This window comes from Plectropomus leopardus, chromosome 3, assembly GCF_026936395.1.
Source record: "Plectropomus leopardus strain MGB_pleo_1.0 chromosome 3, ASM2693639v1, whole genome shotgun sequence".
NCBI lineage: Eukaryota > Metazoa > Chordata > Actinopteri > Perciformes > Serranidae > Plectropomus > Plectropomus leopardus.
This window is the reverse complement of record NC_142178.1, coordinates 27,803,355-27,816,441: the sequence shown is the minus strand read 5'-3', so window position 1 is coordinate 27,816,441 and position 13,087 is coordinate 27,803,355. Positions and strand designations below refer to the sequence as shown.

General features: G+C 38.1%; 1 protein-coding gene across 1 annotated transcript in view; it reads left to right on the top strand.

The window, feature by feature from the left end:
- Positions 1–13,087, top strand: part of ctnna2 (catenin (cadherin-associated protein), alpha 2) — a 393,607-nt gene that overhangs the window by 139,267 nt on the left and 241,253 nt on the right. The window lies entirely within an intron of this gene.

The window sequence follows — 13,087 nt, the reverse complement described above, 5'->3', positions numbered from 1 at the left end:
AAAAAAAAGTTCAACATACGTCATCTTGATTAGAACTACATAAACTGACAGAAACCATATTTGGGAAAAAATTAATTTGAAGTGCATTTTGAGTTTTAAATGTTTGCCATTTTTGGATTATCCATACACCACGGTGGCATGAAAGAAGAACCATGTTTTCTTCACAAATTTGAAGTAACACATGTTGAGTAAATGATATGCAAATAGTCAATTTCGCTGGTAATGTATTCCTTTTAATGGCATCCAGGGGTTTGAGGGTTGCGGCAGAGATATGAAAACAGTATATAGGATATTCATAAGCAACAATAGATCATTAAAAGGATTTTATAATTTTGTTTAAAGTGAACATGCTCAGTCCAGAATGAATCCAGTTTGACTTATTAGTTCACCATGACTTTTAAACATATGCTGTAGCTCAGTTTAGTCTTTTTATAGCCACTACAGGCATCATAGTTGCAGAGTTTGTGAAATCTACCAACAGTATCTCCATATTAAGAATAACAAATAAACATAAACCAGGATGGCAGATGCCCCTATACATATGTATAGGCACTGTAGTACTCAATATCATCTCAGAAAGTTCAAGCTCAGGAAGTTACATTAAGCTTACAGCACAAGATGTTTTCAGCCAGCATACTGTGCTTATCTTTTAGTAAAATATGAGACACAGTCGACTAAATGCCTCCAACCTTTTGTAGAGCTTGTTCACAAGCCTTAGTTAACAGTTAAATTTGAGCCTCGCAAATGGAGGGCAAATTATCTGTGCATTTTATTCACAACACACCTACAGAAAAGTCACACTTACATTACAATAATTACAAAAAATCTCCAAAAGAGCTCCTTTACTTTGCATTAAATCAAGTTTCCTCACTTAATGCTGTTATCATGCTTTTCTTTCCCTCCTCTCTCCCTGTACCCATGCAGGGATACCAACATGCCACCGCTAAGGCAGATACAGTGGGACATAAATTATTCTGCCCTGTAGGCATGCAGCTCCGGAGTTACAGTGCATATGGAGTAGATAGGATTAAGTGAACCCTGTAAAGGGACAAGTTTGCTTTGTGTGTGTATTTACATATGATAGTTCTGTATTTTACATATGAACCTTCTACCTTGAAAAACAGATTAGTGAAATATAAAGGAAAGCTCACAAAAGATGTTTTTTTTCATGAGCATATTCTTTTTCTCTCCTCCAGATTTACATTGACATGGCATGTGTGAAATTAATCTGCATTTTAGATATGCATACATTTCATGAGGGAGGCACAGCAGCTCAGTGGTTCACTAAGTGGTTAACGCTTGTTCTGGGTTTATCATTTGTTTTTCAGGAAGCAGCGCAACATTCACATAGTGCAGCAAACAGTAATGGTGTGTCAAAATGTCAAGCATTGGACAAGTGTATGGAGAGTCAACACAGGTTACCCACTTCTTCATACCTCTACAGTTATCTGTGGGACATTTGTATTATATAACCATAATCGTGATTTTTACACATCGGTAGTTAATATTTGTATATACCTATACTTAAAGTCCCCATGAAATGAAAAAAAACACAATTTCCCAGTTTTAATCCTGTGTCCCTGTGTTAATTGATCATTTAATTCTCATTGTATGCCAAATATGTCAACAAAATTAGTATTTTTACATGAAAATCCATGTCTTTACTCGTTCTATAATACAGTTTCAAATGTTTGATGACTTAGCCTGCACTCAGGGGCACTGACTAAAGTTCATCCAATTAAATAACACTTTGGGTGACTAGCAAATCCCACCGGTCTTGTGAACCCGCACTTTACCATTTGTGGGTTGTCGTAGCTAACAGAGCAATATGAAGAGAGGCAGGACGACATGTGTTAAGATATCAGAGGGCAAAAAAAACTTTAATATGAACACAGATGGAGCCTTCAGCCCTACTCTGCATTTCTCCTTTTCATATTTGGGCACATTTTCTTTAAACTTAAAGAAATGGGAAAAAAACAGCAATACTACAGGGGATAGTGGCAACAGTGAAGTGTAGTTTTAGAGAGCCACATTAATTGGAGATGATCGAGAAATTCAAAATATGGTGGAACACAACGAAATTGATAATATAGTAAGAAGTATTTTCAGTCGAGGTTGCAATTTATTTAATGGCCCCACAGACTGCCGCCATCATCCAATACACTGCCTCCCTTAAAAGTTAACGACCTCCTCCACAGTCGCTTTGTTTGTTGTCATTGGAACTTTCGACTCTGCCCTCTAGTGCCTCTGTTGGCTGTATTTATGGCAACATAAAAGATGTTTACAGTGTTTAAAACAGACATACCTATATGCACAAAGGGAGTCTGATTCATTTGTCTCTTGTCCTTCCTGATCTAACGATGATGGAGGTGTGGGTGGAGCCATCGGTCCATTGTAGCTCCGTGTCACAGCTTTTTAACAGTCCAATCAAATGCAAAAGTTTGATTTATATTCCGCTTGTAGCTGTACAATGCTCAAATATACAGTTTCACTCGGAAATGTGTCACATAACAGAAGCTAAAGACACTCTAACTTTGGTTTTACAAGGATTTTAAGCTGCCTTTGACAGATACTGCAGGAATGAAAATCAGAATCAGGAAATTTAGGAAACATTGGTAAGGAATGTTTTGAAGATGCATGAAATGCGAAGTTTATGTCTGAAAAGATGCTTTAAAGTTGCTCAAACCATACTACATACAATTGCTAACACAGTGTAACTAAAATCAGATGTTAAGCTTCTCACACACACACACACACACACACACACACACACACACACACAAAGACAGCCACAGATCATTTATAGCTGAACATTGGAGTTTATATGCAAGATTTTTTAGTTTCTCTACCCTTGTGCATTGTTCTAATAGCACATCAAGCTTATTAAACATTTTCATGTGACAGCTATTGCCATGATAATAATACTTATGCCAATGTCAGACTATGGTTTTATTGTCCCAGTGGTACAGTTGTCCAGTCCGTGTTGAATATCTATGATAAAATGTTCCTAATTGTGCCTTAAGTGTCATTCATAGACTGTTGTCATCATCAGACTTGAGTGCATTATTTTTATCCTGAACAACATTTATTTTTATTTGATGCGTGAGCCTGGAGCTCACTGCTCTGTTTTGCCGTAGGACTTGTCACTGAGAATAGACCAGAGTCTTGGGCAACCCAGCAAGCCTTCAGCCAAACAAGGGCCATGGGTAAACAGGCGGAGCGAGAAGGGAGCGAGAGAGATAGGAGGCCAGAGGACCAAGACGTGAAACAAGGGGCAGCGGGAGAGGGATAGACAGAGGGGTCAGGGAAAAGCTGCAGTTCTTGTGACCTACCTTGGGGTTAGTGCAGTGAGAGAAGAGATCTAATTAATGGCTTTAAGAAGGCCGTTCTCATAGAAACTCCTCGTGGGTGATTACTCACCTCAAGGCTGTAGCCCTCTCAGAGATAGCCTGTGCCCACACGTGGCCCTCAGACACAGTCACACATGCAAGCCTCATCAAAAGTCTCTTTTGCTTATCTCATTAATTACAGCGCGGGCTTCATTAGCAATATGAGGCATCAAATGCAAGCAATTGTGAAGTGAAGCATTGTTGTTATTTCTTAAATTAAAATTGTGCTTATTCGCTGTGGGGTGGAATGAATAAGTCTCACCCTCTTAATTGTGGAAAGCATGCACAGTTAAACAATATTCCATCAATAAGCATGACACTAGCTAAAGCAGGATTTGGAGGCTTCCCCTGGGCATTCAGAAAAATATTTTTTCAACTGTTAAAAGAGATGCGTGATGCTCTGTCGCAGCTTAAAAATAAACATCTAAACAATGTTGGATATGTTTAGCTCTCTTGCAATTTTTGCCGAACAGCTGGTTACTGAGAGCTTTTCTAGAAGAGATTAGTAGACACAAATGACAGGTGAACATCTCCCCTCTTGGCTCCTTGTACAGCCAGGGGAATCTGTTAGGCAATGCTTTGTTTTACCGACAAGTCTCATTTACGGTCTGCATCTGTGAGAATTTCAGCACTCATTACAAACTCTGGAAAATAAGCAAGAGAGAAGACGCGAGCAAAGACATTTGTGTTTGTTGAAGTTCCAAGTTGACAAAAGTAGTGATAGGGAAAATAACAAATCAGTCGTGTTGTGATTACCGGTGCATGCATGTAAGCAAATACAATTGTGGGCTCTGTCACATCAACTGGCAGGAGATAAAACTTCCACAGGCACTGTCTGTCTGTCAACTGCTCAACTGGTTCACACAATGGAAAATGAAACCACTTCCAGATATTTTAGTTTTTGTTTTAAGTACCTGGTGGCTCAGTGTTTCATACTATTGACGTGTTTATTTTATAATACCAAAAAGCAGGTTACAGACCACCTCGGTGGTTTGGGCGGAGCGCTGTGGCCTTTAGTTTAAAGGAGGCAAACAGGCACAGCATTCTGGCAGTCAGTTTTCTTTAAGATTCACCCAGGTACACGGCTTGAGAGGTCTTAGAACATCTGATAACTACGGTTAGAATATAATAAGATAATTACCGCAGGTGACCAACTTGGCTAAATTGACCTGTTGTTGTCCTATGAGGACAGTTGCAAGTATGAAGGGCTTGATCATGTATGTGCGGGTAGTGACATTGATTACATTTACATGCTCAAAATGTTTCTCAAAATCTGTTTTTTTCCCTTTTATTCTGAAAAAGACTATACCTAGTAAACACTTTTGGCTTAAAAAAAAATCTACAATACTCCTAACATGTCATTTATCATGTTGAAATATGCAACAGTGGAACAGCTGGAGCCACTTGTCATTTCATGTCTTTACTTCAAAAAAGGATGATTTCAAAGTTTCTTACCGCTGGTGGACTTCTTGGACCCTACAAATACAGCCTGTCATTCCTTCAGCCTCCCCCTTGAAAGCATTGTTGCTGCAATATTTCCACAAACCTGTAAGTGAGGGCTTTTCTATCGGGTGTGCATCTGTACCACAGCCTTGCAAACTGTTGGCAAGTTGGTTGGTGTACCACGTATCCATGATAACACGCAGAACTGACCATAAACAGATGAGAGGCTGTGCGTTGCAAACTGTGATAAAAACCCCAATTAAAACATACTGCATATTCTGAATGCACTGTATACATGTCCAAATAATGCTGTTAAAACCCAAATAATCGGCATGGCCCATGTGTTAATTTGGAAATGCTAAATTCCGAAAAAAGACCTAATTGGGAATATCTAACCTGTATCAAATTCAAAATATTGCCATTTTGGAAAAATAGAAGAGAATATTATTGTGGAAGTAAATGCATTAATGTGTCCAAGTCATTCCTGTTCATGTGTGTGCAATATTGCAAATAGTGAAATATGCTCATATCAGACCTTTCCAGAGTTGTGCCAGTCATGTCGTGCATGTCAAAAATGGTTCTTGAAAGAGAACAGAGACTAGACAGGATTTTCTTGGGGTTTTTTTTGTTTTTTTGTTTCTGTGAAGGTTCAAAAAGACAGGGGGTGAAATTCAACACCAGAGCCAAAAACAGGCACTCTAACATGCTTGTATGTCCAATTTGTGTTTGTGTTTTTCAAAGAAAATGATCCATCCCGTACAGACTCTACAGCAGAAGGAAATCTAACCATTTAAAGTACAAAAAACATATTAGTGTCTCTTATTTAACTGAGCGCAGAGCTAATGTGATGTAATGATGAGGCATGCATGATTCAATGCTTCAGAAACACGCAGCACATCCCGCAAGTCCAGATTCCTGGATAATTTTATTGAGGGAAATGGCCCATCCTGCCCAGCACAGACTTTGCTAATTACAAAAAGAATTGTATTTTCATGCGTTCTAATTGAAGAATTCAATCAAAGTAAGAGCGGCAAACTCACCACAGATAAAAAGGGTTTTCTTAAATTGGTCTGTGTCTGTGTGCTACTGTTACTTAAAGCCATTACAGTTGTATAACTGCTTTAGAGTCAATAGTGCGGTCTTATAGTAGACATGTACTTACAAGTTCAATCACATGTCAAAACAAAAAAAAATAATAATAAATTGCTCTGCACCATCAGAGCTGCATAAACATACACCCAGCTGTGCCACTTAACATCAATCTGCTGTCGACTTTTGAGACAGCTGAGAACATGGTGACGGTGAAAGCATCAGCTGTATGTTTTCTGCTACAGGTCCTAATTAAGAGTTCAGTATTAAAATCAAGGCTGTTTTGAAGTAGGAAATATCAAACACAGTAAGAAGATGGTTTATTTATTAATTTACATAAGCCTAAATTTATAGTGGAGTTTTTACATAAATGCATATATATATAATTGTAAAATGAATGCAGTGGAGTGCAGTCAGAAATGCCTGGTGGAGATTAGTGCAATTTAAAGAGTTTCAGGAAAAGGGTGAGTTTGTTCCTTTTTTGTAATGAGCAGAAAAACAGAAACAGCTGGATAAGTATCTGTCTGCAGGTCAGACTTAATCCCCTCCAGCAAGTAAGACATTCAGATGTCTGTCTGTGTGTGTGTGTGTGTGTGTGTGTGTGTGTGTGTGTGTGTGTGTGTGTGTGTGTGTGTGTGTGTGTGTGTGTGTGTGTGTGTGCGTGCGTGCGTGCGTGCGTGCGTGACGTATATGACGTATAAGTCACAATAATATAATGGATTGGGGCTTTAATGGAGCATTGACACGGGGAAAACAATTGTTTGTTGTTTTGACCTTAATAGTAGTTTAAGATGCAGTCTGTATCTTGATTTACAATCAGCAAAGAGATGATTACCAGAATAAAATGTCAATCACTCTGTGACCTACGGCCTCAAAGTAAATCTGCATTAACAAGTGGATTTACCTGCTTGATGACTTCAAGGCTGCCAGCTGAATGACAGCTCTGGTAATAGACATTCCTTCATTCTGATTTTCAGTCACATACTCATGTACTCTCCTGTCAAGTTGTTGAAAGATGTCGGTTTTCAGACAACAGAATGATTCTCAAGACCTCTATTGGGCTTACTGCCTCTGACCCTGTAGCTCATCTGGAAAAATACATCAGATGACTTTGAATAACAATGGATTGGATGTGTGTAGTGGGCCAAGCTTATTCAGGCATCTCTGGACTTGGAAATTAAAGTCAAATTCATTTAACGATAGACAGACTTACTTGACTAGAGTCAGTTGTACAGCTTCAATCGGCATGAAACTTTCCCGGTTGAATTGTGAGTAAAAAGATTAACAGCGGTATTAGAAAATATCTTTCATCAAGAATTGATTGTACGTGTACAATGTGCATAAAACTTAAGTTTAAAAGACTTCCAAGGTGCCTTTTGGAAAGAAATATCCAATCACAGAGCTTGACATTCTGTAATATATAGCAGCTAAAGATTGAGCTCTTGAGAAAACAGATTTTACGAAATTATATAGGGAGTGGAGTGTCATTTTAGACCGCTTAGTAGCTCAGAATAGAAAACCCAAACACTTGCTCTAGATAAAGCCATTTGCGTTTCCAGATTGTACAACATAGCTACCAGCCCCGTTGTGACAACAGTGCAAGAAAAAAACACTATTTTTTTAAGGTGAGACTAATTTATTTGGTATTTTTACCTGTTTAAATCACAGGGTCTGTTTGTTTTGGAGAGAAAGAGACCTCTGCAGATAATTAGACTCACAGTCTAAACCTTTTGAAAAATGAATTCTGAATTCTAACCAAATGGAATTCCAGCTGGTTACAATCTGCAATCCTCACCAGTAGATGCCAGTTAATTCCCCTAAATCTTAGTCACTGGAACTTTAAACCAGTTCACTCTTAATTTCTGGGTCAGTTTTTAATTAATTTAGCAACTGTGCTATCTTTTCCTCTCAACTGAAACACTAAAGCATTTTTAATTCTTAATCTCTCTGGTTCACTCCTCTGATTGGCCTCTTCTCCATTACAACAGCAGCTGAGGCTCATGGGTTTTATGGTATTTAGAGCTGTCCATCACGCCAAAATTGCTGCCAAAGGAAGAAGCTGAAACAAGTGAATAAATATTGAAACTTGTGGTCATAGCATGAACTAATGGGGCTCTTAAATTACCCATGGAGAGTCTTGTGTCTCTAAAAACAACAACAAATAAAAATTACTGAGACTTCAAGCCAAAAATAAAAATCTCTATTTACCTGACAAGCTCTCTATGCAACACAAGGGCTGGTACTCAAACCTCTTGTTTCTAAATGCAATTTATAAACCCTATGATGGGCCATTGTAGTGTCTATCATTTAACATAGAGACTACTTTTTGTAGTGTCATAGCTGCCGCTGTGCTTTCTCCTTTTAATTTAGGATATGGTTAATTTGTATAATGCCTAAAATTATCCATCTGCTGTTAAAATCTTCATGGGCAAAAATAAATAAACCTGAATGAATGAAAATAATAACTTTAACTTTTTTTTATAAGCAATTCTACAATAATAACTACAGGACATTTTTTTGATATCAGTTCAAAACATTGATGTTTCGGCCTCATGTATATAAGAAAATCACCTGAGTGTCCGAGTCAAGATCTAATCTTTGTTTTTTGCCTTTTTGAAAAGACAGTTAAGTATAGAACAGTGAAGTAAGAGGGACTGAGAGTGGTCTGTCAGTGTTGATCTGAGGTCACACCAAGTTATTAACCCCTCCACTTGAATCACTCTGTCACAGGTAAACAGCCAGGAGTAAATAATCGCGCTCTGCTTGCCCCCGTCTCACCTCTGACCAGTCGACATCTCCTTGGACAAACATCCAGCTGATTTTTTTCTCTCTCCTAACATCACACATAGGTATTGTTCCAAAATAATACACAGCCAGGAGGTTGTGCCATGGAAGTCCCATGGGTTGTTTTGTCTACAGGGCGCGCATCCATAAATCGCATCCTTTCTATTACAGTTCTTGTCCGTACAGCATCTGACATCTTAACCAAGGGCTCTCCAGAGACACCTTCAAACAGTGATTTGTCATGAAATATGGATACAACTAAAACAATAAATCAAAGTTATGATGCGCGTTGTTTAATAGATCTTGACGGGAATCGGAGACTGATGTTACACTTCCATTTAAAACCACAAACCTGATAAAAAATTAATGTAAAGTACTCAATTTTACAATTGTAATGTACATGTTGCTTTTTTTTTTTTTTTAAACTCATCCGCTTGGCTTATCATTATAAGCTAATGGTATTTGCAAGGACACAAAGCATTAGCATGAAAATGGAAATGGACACATTTACTTCTTTAACTTATCATTATGAAGTTAATGTTGATTGCACAATGTAATGGCTATAGAGTCGTTACACTATTGTTCTTGAGATTAGTTTCCTATTCACTTAACCTCCACTTTACAGTTCTGTCTGCCAATGTGTAAAATATCCCGGGAAAACTAAGGCTGTATTGTCAGCACAGAGGAAGTGTGTTAACCATTTCACAACCAAAAGGGGGTGGTGCTTTTCTTTTTCCTGGTAGTTATCAGTAGCTATACTTAACCAACTGTGTATGTTTTGTTTTAACAGAAAATGTCCCAAAGTTGACATCTTCAAATTGTTGGATTTGTCAGTAAAGTAGCAAAATTTTTAAATCTATATGTTGTTTTGGTTCAACATTGCATCAGACGCTTAAATTCCTGTATTCAGGATTTTTTCAGAATTTTCAGACCAGTTTCAGTTTCTGAACGTATCCTCCAAACCCCCCCCCCCAAAAAATCTACAACTTTCCCAGTTACCAAAGAGTTGCAGTGTTAATTCTTTGAAATTACTATCCCAGTAGTGGAAATAGTGGGTGTTGAACCAAAATAGCTGTGAAAAACAAAATGCGTCCTGTGTTCCTGTGGTTTCTAGGCTCTGAGGAAAACAGAAAGTGATGCGGTTGTTTTTGCGTCAGCACACAAACAATATTACCACGTAGATAAGCCGGGGGAAGTTGAAAAGTTTTCTGTTTCCACTTTAAAGGTACTATATGTAACTCTGGAGAGAGATAGTTGATTGTTGAGTCTTATTTGCGGGTTGTAAAGTAACAAGGTTTTGGGTTAGTGATTCAGTCTGACTAACCCAAAGCGTAAGTATTTGACAACTTAGGAATGAGACTCGGCAATAAACCATCGTTCGTGTTACATGCAGCACTTTTAAACATGTTAGTCAGCTGCCATTTTTAATCCAAAACCCTTACAATATTATCCGAATTTTAGTTATTTTTATTCATTTTTTTTTACCATTGTAACTGATCTATAATGACATTTTTAACACAAAGTGGACAAACATGTTAAAACATATAACAATTTGAATGTTTATTCAGAAGTGTTCTAATATAAATTCATAGTCCACATACAGCACGCCATTATCAGTGGAGGATTTGGATGATCAGATAGAGTATTAGTGTAATTATAGGACGTTTGGTTGCATTCTTTTATAATTGTTGCTTTTTGTTAGGTAATTTCCTTTAGATGGTGCTGTTGTTCATCTGACACCTACTTGCTGAATTTTACGTGCCGTTGTGTGACATCTGAGCCAAAAGCTTAAACGTCAGGAGCAGCTGTGGGTAAAGTTGGAGTGGAATTACCATAGCCTTCATAAAGTCTGTGTTCTGGCTGTCATGTCCCCTTTTTTCTGGCAGAGCTGTCATCGGCACACAGGCAGAGGAGCTTTAACTCTGCTAAGGTCTCGTTGGCTTTGAGCACACAAGTTGCTATTCCTTTACAAAGCTGAAATCAGGATTTGTTATTTGTGTGTATGTGTGAGTGTGTGTAGGGTAGGGTCTCAGGCCTCCACCGTATTGCAAACTAAACACTGATTCGGATACAAGCATACATAGTAGATGTTTGACTCGCTGGCAGTGAGGAAGCTGTGTTTTTGTGAGAGAAATTGAGGAATGCTGTGAAAGACAGTGATGCAAATTTAAAAAAATCCAGTCACAAATACATGGAAGACACCAGAAAAGAAACCATGAAAACTGATGTTTCATACTTGAATCATAAAAAACTGGGAGACCTTGCACACTTGTATTGTTTGAAGTAAAAACAATCTGTAATAAACAAAACTCAAAACAAAACTGTATCAAAAGCAAGCAAGAGAGCTGTAATATGAGACTTATTGATTCTCCATATTGACCTTAAAACCAAGCTTGAGGTGATGAATGTTTGACAGGAAAATGTGAATATAGAAAAAAGCAGTGGCAGAGAAGCCATCCCACCTAGATACAGAGCCATATTCCTTTTGATTTTCTTCTACTTTGCTGTCTGCTAAATGGAGTGCTGACAGGAGAGAGTGAGAAAAAGGAGTGGGGGGTAGGGGTGGGGGGACCATGACTGCGCAGTGCAAATGCAATGCAGTTGCTATATAACTGATAAACAGCGTCATCTCAATTGTGCTCACTGAAGCAGTGCGAGGGTAACTGGATCATAACCAGATGATCTGGCTCTGTTACAAATGATCCACCCTCATTTGGAGCTGCAGAGGCCCGGCCAAAATGGCTCCTTAGCTTTTGAACGTTGTCTCACATCTTCCCTCTTTCCTTCCAATTATTATGTTAATTGATGCATGGGCTGCTTAATACTTCAGACATGCTGTGAAAACACTGATGCCCAGTGTTCTAAGGTAAGAATAATAATTTAAAAAGAATCAGTAGAGACAATCTGTGCACCACCCGAGCTGGATCTCAGTAAGTTCCTATTAACATCTGTGTGGTCCCATAAACAGGCTATGATTTCCCCCATGGGATCCCACGGTCCTAGGTCATGCAGTGGGTGTGAAGTCTGTCAGTTCACTAACATTAAAGCGGTCATTGGGGTCATATGTTCAATGTAAAAACTTGCATTAACTGTATGTTTATTCATTATGAGGTACTATCGACATGTAACAGGGAGTAGGAAAATGAATATTTATAAACATGTACGCATAAATTAGCCTTACTGGACATTATGTGTCAGCCCTGCGATAGTCTGGCGACCTGTCCGGAGTGTACCGTGCCTCTTTGCTTTGATTTTTTAAAAAATATTTCATAGTTAGATTTGTATGATAAAGAATGCAGATCATTTTGCATCATACACCAGAGAGGATTTTTTTTTCTTTATAGACAATAGTCTTTTATATAGACGTGGACCTGCTTAGAGCTGACACAGTTAGTCTGAAATGAAGGAGCAAATTTACAGCAAATTGATATACTCTTAATATTCAAGATTTAAGATATGCATAGGGAAAAATAGCCATATACGTCAAACAAAAAAATTCTCAGTTGCCAGTTTCCCTTCATGCGAATCAAGCATACAATTAGAATAAAAGTTTGATTTAAAAATTTTAAAAAAGGTGGAAACAAGTATTGCAAACACATATTTCATTAAACCTGGATTTAAAAGTAATGTGCATTTTGCCTCGCGCAAATATTGCAAAAAAATCAGCGCACTATGCATTCATATAATTAATAATATATATATTTAAGAGCAATAAACCAAGTTTTGCTGGTTTCAGAAATGTTACAATGGTTACTTGTTTTTATTATTGTAAATCCCTTACTTATTCTTGGTGCTGAATATTTTTGAGCGATGTTCGATCACTGCTTGAATGGAGACGTGTTTGTGGCAGCCTGTCCTTGCATCTTGCCGGAAAAGGGTGAAATTCAGGGCATCTGCCTGACTGTTGTATTTCCATCTCTGATGATAGAAGCAGTCTGAGCTGGAACTGATAAGTATCCATGGCTACTGCAGAGTCATTTGTCCCAGGAGTCAAAGTCGATTGTAACCTTTCACCGTAAATACAAAAGCCAGATGTTAGCAGGTGTTAGGGAGTTTTTTTTTTTTTGTTTGTTTTTTGTGCATTGGGAAAGGAGACTTCGTAGGATAAAACAGACAATTCAAAGATGTCATGATGCCTTGGACTCTGAGAAACTGAGCTTGACATTTTTTTCCACAGAGATTTCTGAGATTTATAGACCAAATTATCAATTGGTTAATCAAGAAAGTAAATGGCAGATAAATGTATCAGGAAAAGATCTATTAGTTGCAGCTATAGACGCACTTACACTCATGACTTTTCTCTTGCACACACACACACATACACACACACACACACACACACACACACACACACACACACACACACACACACACACACACAC